Consider the following 11,662-nt stretch of genomic DNA (forward strand, 5'->3'; position numbering starts at 1 on the left):
TTTTCAAGCCGTACCCCATTACGGGTACATGAAGCTCAAAATGCCTGGGCCCGGTGGAATAATCGCTCTCGTTAGTGATCCGGACATAGCACTCCGTGCCGAAAATAAGACAGCCGCATTAGCCTTAGAGGCACTATCCGAAGCCCTAGCGGCAGAGGAACTCACCGCGCTGCGCTCGACGGCGAATAGGGACGACCTGGTACTCGACAAGAGATCCAAGTCCACCTCCTTTAAACCAGCAGATGAAATAGTAAAATTCCAGGTCCACCCAACGGACCCGACAAAGACGGCCTCTATCGGGGCACAATTGAACCCTGATGTAGATGCCGCACTGCGAGAATTCCTTCGGGAAAATTGGGACATTTTTGCCTGGCATCCCTCGGACATGCCCGGAATCCCACGCAGATTGGCAGAACATGGCCTAAACATCCTAAAAGGATTCAAGCTAGTCAAACAGGCTCTTCGACGATTTTCCGAACCCAAAATACAGGCAATGGGAGAAGAGCTAGCCAAACTATTGGAAGCCGGATTCATCAGAGACATCAAACATCCGGATTGGCTAGCAAACCTGGTAATGGTACCAAAAAAGGACAAATCCTGGCGCCTGTGTGTCGATTTCAAAGACCTAAATAAAGCCTGCCCAAAGGATCCCTTCCCCCTCCCCCGCATCGACCAAATCATCGATGCCACTGCAGGGCACGATTCATTGTGCTTCCTGGACGCATACTCCGGCTATCATCAAATCAAGATGGCAGAAGCAGATCAAGCCGCAACGGCATTCATTACTCCATATGGACCATTCTGCTTCAACACGATGCCCTTCGGACTTAAAAACACCGGCGCAACATATCAGCGCATGATTCAGACATGTCTGGCTACCCAGATCGGCAAAACAGTAGAGGCATAGTAGACGACGTAGTCGTCAAAACTAAACATGTCGAAACTCTAGTAGACGACTTGAGGCTCACATTCGACAACCTCAGAGCATATGACATCAAGCTGAATCCGGAAAAATGCGTTTTCGGCGTACCAGCTGGAAAGCTGTTGGGCTTCATAGTATCCGGTAGAGGAATTGAAGCAAACCCAGCCAAGATCCGAGCTCTGTCACTGCTAGATATCCCAAAATACCTCAAGCAAATACAAAAATTGACTGGATGCGTGGTGGCCCTAAGCCGCTTTATCTCCCGTCTAGGAGAAAAGGCATTGCCCCTCTATCGCCTCCTTAGGCGCACCGAACATTTCGAGTGGACGGATGCTGCCACCACCGGACTCGAAGAAATAAAGGCCATACTGGCAACAAATCCGGTCCTGGCTGCGCCCAACCTGGGCGAACCAATGTTGTTATACATCGCAGCAACGCATCAAGTCGTAAGCGCGGTACTCATAGTCGAACGAGAGACAGAAGGGCATAAATTCCCTCTTCAAAAACTAGTATACTACGTATCCACAGTGTTAACCCCCTGTAAGTCCCGCTACCCGCACTATCAGAAGATAGCATACGTGGTGTTCATGGCATCCCGGAAGCTTCGACACTACTTTCAAGAGTGTTTGATTACAGTGGCCTCTGAAGTACCACTTAACGACATTATAAACAACCGCGATGCGACGGGCAGGATTGCAAAATGGGCCATTGAGCTCTTACCATTTGATATAACTTACAAACCTCGGCGAGCTATAAAGTCACAAGTTTTGGCTGATTTTGTCGCTGAATGGACCGAAGCCGAACTCCCTAAATAGTACGGCACATACTCCAATTGGACCATGCACTTCGACGGCTCTAAAATGTTAGACGGATTGGGGGCTGGCGTCGTATTGACGTCCCCGACCGGGGACACAGTCCAATTCGTACTTCAGATAATGTACACGGACTCCAACAACGCAGCCGAATATGAGGCCCTTTTACATGGTCTCCGGATGGCAATCTCCATGGGCATTCAACGCCTAGAGGTGCGCGGGGATTCAAACCTCGCAATATCCGAAATAAACGGAGACTTTGACGCCAAAGATCCAAAAATGGCAGCATATCGCAACTCTGTCCTAAAAATGTCAGCCCGGTTTGAAGGACTTGAATTCCATCACGTAGCCCGGGATAATAACCAAGCAGCCGACGTACTGGCACGCATCGACGCAAAACGCGACGCTGTCCCTCCTAACATCTTCCTGGAATGGCTGTTCAAGCCATCCGTACCATGGGAAGAGGAGTCTGGAAATAACAAACCGGAACAAGCCGCACCAACCGGCGATTCAGCCGATGACATAACACCTTCAGCCCACGACATAATGGCAGTAATTGCCCCGTGGACAGAACCATTCCTTGCCTACTTGCTTAGGCAGGAGCTTCCCGAAGACCAAAATGAGGCCCGCTGCATTGTCCGGCGATCTAAAGCCTACAAGGTCTATGAGGGAGAACTTTATAAGAAAAGCACAACCGGAGTCCTTCAAAGGTGTATCTCCAAAGAGGAAGGGCGAAACCTCCTGGCTGAAATTCATGCCGGACTAGGCGGACACCACGCCGCAGCTCGGGCCCTTGTAGGAAAGGCATTCAGTACAGGATTTTATTGGCCGACGGCCCGAGCAGATTCTCAGGACTTAGTCCAAAGATGCGTCGGTTGTCAGCTCTTTGCTAATCAGAGCCACATGCCACCCACCACCCACAAAACTATACCCATTACCTGGCCATTCGCGGTCTGGCGGCTTGACATGGTTGGACCACTTAAAGGGGGAACCCTCAAGCAAAGGTACCTATTGGTCATGGTGGATAAATTCACCAAATGGATAGAGGCCAAGCCAGTTAAAACGACAGAGTCCGGACCAGTGATAGACTTTATATCCGGGGTAGTACACCGTTATGGTGTCCCCCACAGCATCATCACCGATAACGGCACGAACTTCACAGCCGACGAGGTTAAATCATGGTGCAAAAATATGGGCATCAAGCTCGATTACGCTTCAGTCTATCATCCTCAAACCAACGGTCAAGTGGAACGAGCAAATGGTCTAATAATGAGCGGCATCAAACCCAGACTAGTGCGGTCCCTTACGAAATCTGACACGCACTGGGTAGAGGAGCTCGATTCCGTGCTCTGGGGGCTGCGGACAACGCGTAACCGTACTACCGGATTCACACCATTTTTTATGGTATATGGCGCAGAAGCAGTTTTGCCCTGCGACATAATTCATGACTCACCTCGAGTGCGCATGTACGAAGAAAGAGAAGCCGAGTTGGATCGGCAGGACAGCTTGGACGCATTGGAGGAAGAACGCGACGTCGCCAAGGCTCGTTCCGCATTCTATCAGCAGAAGGCTCGAAGATACCAAAGCAGAGAAGTACGGGCCAAGACTTACAACGTTGGCGAACTAGTTCTACGCCTGCCGGACAAGAAAAAGGACAAGCTCAAGCCCAAATGGGAAGGCCCCTTCATCATCGATCAAGTCCTGACCGGAGGAGCGTACCGTCTATGAAATGCATCGGATAACCGACTCGAGCCGAACCCATGGAACGCAGCCCGCCTCTGAAGATTCTATGCCTAGCGCCGGACTAAGAGTTCGTCCCTTTCCCCCCGTCCAATTTTTTTTACTTCAGCTGCCTTTTGTTTATCTTTTTCTTCTCAACCCTATTCATCCAAGCCTTAAAGGACCTACTTGCGCAACGTTTGCGCGCAATTGATGTGCTATCCGCACTCATTATACCTGGGGGCTTCTTTACCAGAAGCTTAATTACAAGGGCTTCATGCCCAGCACATGTGTCAAGCCTCCACATGTACCTTTTATTCACCATTATATGCATCGATATGACTTAAGTTTTGGCCAATCTGGGTTGCCTGGCTCCTGTGCTTACCCCTACGTTCCCGATTGTTCGGCTAGGAGGTAAAGGGAGCACCTCTACGATTGTTACTGCCGGGTCAGCCGGATATGTGCCTCAGACTGGGTGAAGCCGAAAGCTAGCGTTCTTAAGGGAATATTCGGTCGGTGACTTAAAATATGATTTCTTATCTACTTATTTATCTGCCCCCAGATGTTTTTCTGCTTTTTTCGCAGTCCGGACATGCACTTTAGGGCATGCCACCCCCAGAGGAAAGGAACCCTTAATGGAACTATTCTCCCTGGAAGATGTTTCTTACTACCCATGTAATATAACATAACTAGTTGAGCACTTGTCTGATAAAGCACTAATGACCCCTACGCCTGGTCTCCATGCATACCCTGGTTGTTTCATAACCGAGAAGGTATTCGGACACACTCCGGAATCTAGGGTCCCGAGGTCGAAGCAAAAAGGTCGGCAAAGACAAACGATCTACAATCCGGCTAGAAGGCATTTTACATGTCATTTTATAATACATTGTCAAATCGACTAATTGTATTCTTCCTCAATCCTGTCTATCAGGCTGTCTAATTTACAGTCCTATTGGGAAAATTTAGCGGCCAACTCTACTTGGCTGTATACTAAACTCACAGGGATCTCCTTCCCATTGGGCCCCACAGGTCCGACTTCGGCCATGTGGTTGGGATCCGCCTTCTTGTACCGCGTCTTTACCATGTCCCAGGCCTCCCTGGCACCTTGGCGGCAGGCCGAAATCTTCCATAAATGGATGCGCTGCCGCACTCCCTGAAGCTTCTCTGCAAGCTCCCCAAGACCCTAGGGTAAGGAGAAGGCTGGCCATAAAGCCTGGATGACGCCGCTCATTGCCTGCCGAACTTGTTCGATCAGTTGCAACAATTCAGGAAGTTGGTCACCCGTTGATACGGGCATCTCCTCCACAGGGCGACCTGTGAGCATACCTGCAGACATATTCTGTTAAATTGACTTCCTCGCCGAACTCTTCTTTTCAAAGGAGTTCGCTCAAGCACTTACTATAGATGCCGCGACGAAGCCGCTGATTCTCCTTAACGGAGCCTGACAGCTCGGCCCGAACGCCTTTCAGCTCTTCTCCAAGCTGGGCGTGGGAATCCTGTAGCTTGTTCCTTTCATGCTGCACCTTATGCAGCACCCTCTCGCCGGCCTTTAGTTGGCGCAGAAGTTCTTGCCTGTCCGGATCTTGTCCGGCAGCACCTGCAACATCATTTTTTAGACTTACGCATAGGCCAAACGCTACTTATCTTTCTACAATAATGCGTTACCAGGAGAGGTCCCTGCGTTTCCTGCTGTGCCAGAGAGTGCGGCCTCAAGTTGTGCCTTGCACTCTTGCAGCTCCTAAGACAGTTGGGTATTCTTCTCGGTAAGATCCTACGTTTCATATGATCCTTAAATCAGTTAATATAACTACTTTAAGTCTCGGGGGCTACTGGCATATACAAATATTAAATTCTCTTACCCGTATGTCTTTTACATACTGCTCCGTGGCTCTGGTAAAACCATCTTGAGCAGCACGAAGGTGCGCGTCCCCTGCGTTAAAGGCATTCAACGCCTCGGGGGAGAAGCACGCGTCAAGAAATACCGTCCGGCGGCGCCTGTGATTCAGGGCACTCTCCACCTCAGACTTGGCGGCGGACAGTCTGTCAGCATCCTCCGTCGGAGGAACGTCCGGCTCGCGCCTTGCACTCGCCTCCCCCTCCAGACCAGGTGCTGGAGCCTGGCTGGTAGAGGTTGGATTGGCAATCTCCACGCCCGCAGTCCGGTGGACGCTTTTTTTCCTACAAAACTCATGAGCACTCAAACGGTTCCTAGGAACGTTGCTCTAAATAATTAATTGTGAGCTACACCTTTGCGGCGATGTGTCAGTCCGCGCCGCGCTCCTCTTCCGCCTACTGGTCCGGACTGGCCTTTGTTGGCCAGCCACCGCGGGCTCGGCTTCTCGCCCTAGGGGCGCCTCCTGCACAGCGCCGTCGTATACGGTGGTCAGAAATAAGCAAGGAAGGAATGACGGTGTCAGGACTTCGGTCGCAGTCACCTGGGAGGCCGGATATAGTCCGGGATAGTCGGCCGTAATGGCGACTAAAGCATTGTCCATGCTGAGCTGGTGGAACACCCCGTCGATTAGCTCCACCATTATGTCCGGATCCTCTTCGGAGGCCGGATCCCGGGATCTCTCTAGATCCTCGGGTTGCGGAGATGGACTTAGCATGTCCTCCATGATCCGGCGCAGCTCCTGCGTCGAAAGAAGAACACAATATAAGAAACTTAAGTTTCAAAAAGCATGGGTCGGGCACGCAGAGTGTTCGCTTACCCAAGGCCGGGGATTGTTCATGGAGAACCCACTCAACGGGTTCGTCCGAAGGAAATCCTCCTTCTCCCCCTTATACAGGCCGGACAGGATCGTCACCAGATCTTCGACCGAATCCGGCCCTTTGCGGCCATGACGGGTGGCATCGTCCTCCCCGTTGAAATCCCACATGGGGTGGCCCCTGTATTGCAGTGGCTGCACCCCCCGCATAATGCATGTTGCCATGACTCCAATCATGGTCAACCCAGCATGGGCCAGTAACCTTATTCGGCCCATCAAATAATGGACGCTCTTGTTTTCCTCCAGTTGGTGGCTCCGCGGACGCCAACTAAGGCGTTTCTTCAGAGGAGCATTGCTGAACTCCGGGAGGCCGATCCGAACAGGGTCCGGCAGCGGAGCATCTTCTATATAAAACCATTCCGAAGGCCAGTCTTCAGACGCCTTCTTAGGGGTTCCGGATGGATATCCGGTCCCGGCAATGCGCCATATTTCGGTGCCGCCCACTTGATATATGGACCCCTCGTGAGAGCAGGGTACAAGACAGAACAACCTCTTCCACAACGCAAAATGGGGCTCGACGCCCAGGAATAGCTCGCAAAGAGCTACGTAACCCGCAATATGCAGGATTGAGGTGGGCGTGAGGTGATGAAGCTGGAGTCCGTAGAACTCCAGGAGCCCGCGGAGGAATGGATGTACAGGAAATCCGAGCCCCCTTATCAGATAGGGGACGAAGCATACCCGCTCCCCTTTGTTTGGATTTGGGGTAGCCTCTGCTTGCTTTCCACCTTTGTAGGTGGCCAGCCCGGCTCGAACCGGAACCATGAAGGACGGAGGGAGATATCCCCCCGCTTGGAGCTTCACGAGCTCGTTGTGCGGAACAGAGCATCTCCTCCAATCTCCTGGCAAAGGGCTGGGAGCGCGAGAAGAGGAGCCGCGTTGACGGTCCATGATGGAATGGATTCTTGGTCGAAAGCGCTCCGATGAGTATTTGCGGGAGGAAGATGGTGATTTGGATCTAGATTCTTGCCTCCCTTATAGGCAGATTATTCACACAACTAGGGGGTAAAACATAAAAGACACCCTGGCTTTTCAGATTCGCACGACGCGTGGAAGAAGGCCATTATTGGGCATGGAAGCCAAGACGAGCAACATTGATTAGGAAGCCGGACACTGTTCGGCAGGTACGTGGAACTTGAAGGAGAACCCGCCTTGCAACGCCGAAGACTACACACATGCTGGACTTATCGTCATTGAAGCCTGGTTCGGGGGCTACTGAGGGAGTCCCGGATTAGGGGGTGTCCGGATAGCCGGACTACCATCATCAGCCGAACTATCATCGGCCGGACTATCATAATCGACCGGACTCCAAGACTATGAAGATACAAGATTGAAGACTTCGCCCCGTGTCCGGATGGGACTTTCCTTGGCGTGGAAGGCAAGCTTGGTGATACGGATATGTAGATCTCCTACCATTGTAACCGACTCTATGTAACCCTAGCCCTCTCCGGTGTCTATATAAACCGGATGGCTCTAGTCCGTAGGACATCATACAACAACAATCATACCATAGGCTAGCTTCTAGGGTTTAGCCTCCTTGATCTCATGGTAGATCCACTCTTGTAAACATCCACAATATCAATATTAATCAAGCAGGACGTAGGGTTTTACCTCCATCAAGAGGGCCCGAACCTAGGTAAAACACTGTGTCCCTTGTCTCCTGTTACCATCCGCCTAGACGCACAGTTCGGGACCCCCTACCCGAGATCCGCCGGTTTTGACACCGACAAGTGGGCTCTGCATTTTCTTTAGATCCATTTACCTCGGGTGCACCAGCATGAGATTCTTCACGATCTAGAATGACTTCTTCAGTAGATTCTTCGGTAGGAATGACATCCTCAGTAGCCTTGAACTTAATGGATTCCTTAGGAGAAGGTTCATCTAGCATACAAGGTAGGTGCTCCCTTTGTGAGCCGTTAGTTTCATCGAACCGCACATCTATAGTTTCAACAACCTTGTGATGAACGGTATTGAAGACTTTGTAGGTGCGCGAGTCCTTTCCGTAACCAAGCATAAAACCTTCATGTGCTTTCGGCGCAAATTTAGAATTGTGATGAGGATCTCTAATCCAACATTTAGCACTGAAGACTTTGAAATAACTCACATTGGGTTTCTTGTCAATGAGGAGTTCATATAAGGTCTTTCTGAAGAATTTGTGAAGATATACCCTGTCGATGATGTGGCACGCAATATCAATTGCTTCATGCCAGAAGCGAGGAGGCGTCCTATATTCATCAAGCATAGTGCAAGACATCTCAACAAGATTCATGTTCTTGCGCTCCATGACGCCATTCTGTTGAGGAGTTAAGGAGCAGATAACTCGTGAGTAATACCAAGTTCATCAAGATAGTCATCAAGACTAGTATTCTTGAACTCGGTCCCATTGTCACTCCTAATGTGCTTGATCTTCACACCGAAGTTGGTTGAAGCCCTCGAGGAAAATCGTTTGAAGACTTCCTGCACTTTAGTTTTGTAAGTGATGATATGCACCCATGTGTAACGAGAATAGTCATCAACAATAACAAAGCCATATAAAGATGCAGCATTAGTGAATGTGGCATAATGGGTAGGGCCAAAGAGATCCATGTGAAGCAATTCAAATGGATGAGTGGTAGTCATGATAGTCTTTGACGGATGCTTGGCCTTGGTCATCTTTCCAGCTTCACAAGCTCCACACAGGTGATCCTTGAGGAATTTGACACCCTCGATGCCAATGACATGCTTATTCTTCTTCGCGAGTGTGTGCAAGTTCCTCATGCCAGCATGACCAAGTCGTCGATGCCATAGCCAGCCTTCTGAAGTTTTCCAAGTAGACATGTAGCAGGTTGTGGTCCTATAGAGAAATCAACAATATACAAGTCTCCTATCCTAAAGCCTTTGAAGACTTTGGAATGGTCAGCTTCCTTGATCACAACACAACGATACTTGCCAAAGATAACAACCATATCAAGATCACAAACAATTGAGACATACATGAGGTTGAATCCTAAGGACTCGACAAGCATGACTTTGTTCATGTGTCGATCCTTTGAGATAGCAACCCTACCTAGACTCAATACCTTGCTTTTGCCTTTGTTAGTGTAGGTGATATGCTTCAGATGCGATGGAGAAAAGCAGTATCCATCAATAAGTTCATGTCACCAGTCATGTGTTTTGTACATCCACTATCGAGGACCCACTCAGTAGCTTTGGGTTGATCATCCTACAGATGAATTAGTGCATCTTACGAACCCATATACTTCATCAGTGAAGACTATGATATCAAATTCATCATATCATATTTCATCAAGCAATAGAACAGATATAGCAGTATAAGGACGTGAGAAATGAAAATTCACTTCTTCATGATTAGCTTGCGTCCTTTCAAGCATATTCAGGTCTCCAGCAAATTCTTCAGACGTTTTAAGTTCGTCTGGAGACCTGACCCTGCATAAGAGATTAGTTCCTTTTCTTCACTACCCACACCTGGAGGGGTGGCAAAGAGTTCATCATTCCGCGAGCTCCATATGAGAAAGGTGGCATAGAAGCCAGTCTACTTCGTTTCACATAAGAGGGGTTAGGGTAAGCATATGAATAAGCAGAGAAATTCTTCGAGGACTTATGAACATAATGATTTCAAGGATAATGAACATATTCATAGCCCTTAGTCTTTTCCTGTGAAATAGAAGTGTTAGCACGATGATGTTCATATGAGGACTTCGATCCATATGAGGAATTTGAACCACGTGAGGAACGTGGTCCATATGAGGACTTGGATCCATATGAAGACTTTGGTCCATATGAAGAATTTGATTTGGGGTTCCTATTCTTCATAGGTGGTGTCATGATGACATTCACCTGAAGACTTTCAAGGCACCTTTTGGGCACCTAGATTTTCTTCATAGGGGGACCGTTCCTGCAGTTAGTGCCAACATATCTAGCAAATACTTCACCATTCTGATTTTTGAACAGTTTATAGTTGGAGTCAAATGACTCATCAGAAGAATATGAAGATTCACAAGTAAAGCCAAATAAAGTGAATGGATCTACGGGAGGTCCCTTTGCAGCAACCCATGAGGTTTTGGGATACTGCTCAGGTTTCCAGTAGGTCCCATCAGCAATGAGTTTCCTCTCAAAGGCAATACCCTCTTTCCTAGGGTTCCTGTTGAGGATATGCTTTTTAAGCACATCACAAAGAGCCTGATGCCCTTTGAGGCTTTTGTACATGCCTGTCACATACAATTCCTTCAGCCCTGCATTATCAGTGATACTAGTAGCATCCTCAGATGAGGAATTTGTGATAGCAGAGACAGTTGAAGAATTTGCAGTAATAGAAGCATTTGAACTTTCAGGTGAAGAATTAGTAGATTCATGTTCAATGCATTTCAAACATGGTGGAATGAATTCATCTTGAGCGGCACTGATCTGTTGAGCAAGCAATGAATCATGCTCCTTCCGAAGATCTTCATAACTCACCCTTAGCATTTCAAGATCTTTCTTTCTTTGAAGAAATTCATAAGAAAGCTTCTCATGATCAGATAAGAGAGTGTTATGATGACTTTGAAGGTTGTCAAACTTAGACTGAAGTCTCTGATGATTGTCAGTCAAGGTTTGAGTTCGATCCAATTCTTCACCCAACAGGTCATCGCTTTTGTCTAGCATATTTTGAACCTTTTTAAAAGCCTTTTGTTGTTTCACAACAATCTTAACAAGTTTAGAATAGCTAGGCTTGAGGTTTTCATCAGATTCATCCTCACTTGATTTAGAGGAGGGATATTTGATTACCTTGGCACCCTTTGTCGTGAAGCAATAGGTGGGTGCGTAGTCATCATTGTCGTTGTCAGTACTATTGGGGAAGTCATTTTCCTTAGAGTTGAAGGTGGACTTGCTGACAAAAGTAGTAGCGAGGGCTAGGCTCGCCACACCAGAGTCTGACTCCTCAGATGCCTCCTCTTCCTCATTTTCCTCGGATTCAGCCTCAGAGTCCATTTCCTTGCCAATGAATGCCCTAGCCTTTTTGGAGCTGCTCTTCTTGTGAGATGAAGACTTTGAAGATTTTGACAATGAAGAGTTTGAAGATTTCTTCTTCTTCTTTGCGTCATCAGAACTGTAATCCTTGTATTTCTTCTTCTTTGATTCCTTCTCCCACTGAGGACAGTCAGTAATGTAGTGACCAGGTTTCTTGCATTTGTGGCAAGTTCTCTTCTTGTAGTCATGTGATGAGGAATCTGATTTCAAGTCATCACCTCTTCAAGATTTACCAAAGCGACCATGCCTTGAGAACTTCTAGAATTTCCTCCGAGCATTGCTAGCTCTTGACTTAGTTCTTCAGGATCACCAAGGCTGCTACTATAATCCTCACCTTCAGATTCAGAGGCTACCTTGGCCTTCAAAGCATGTGATCTGCCATAGCTCGGTCCATAGAGATCTCTCTTCTCAGCCAGATGGAAATCATGAGTGTTTAG

Source organism: Triticum aestivum, chromosome 1B (genome assembly GCF_018294505.1).
Source record: "Triticum aestivum cultivar Chinese Spring chromosome 1B, IWGSC CS RefSeq v2.1, whole genome shotgun sequence".
NCBI lineage: Eukaryota > Viridiplantae > Streptophyta > Magnoliopsida > Poales > Poaceae > Triticum > Triticum aestivum.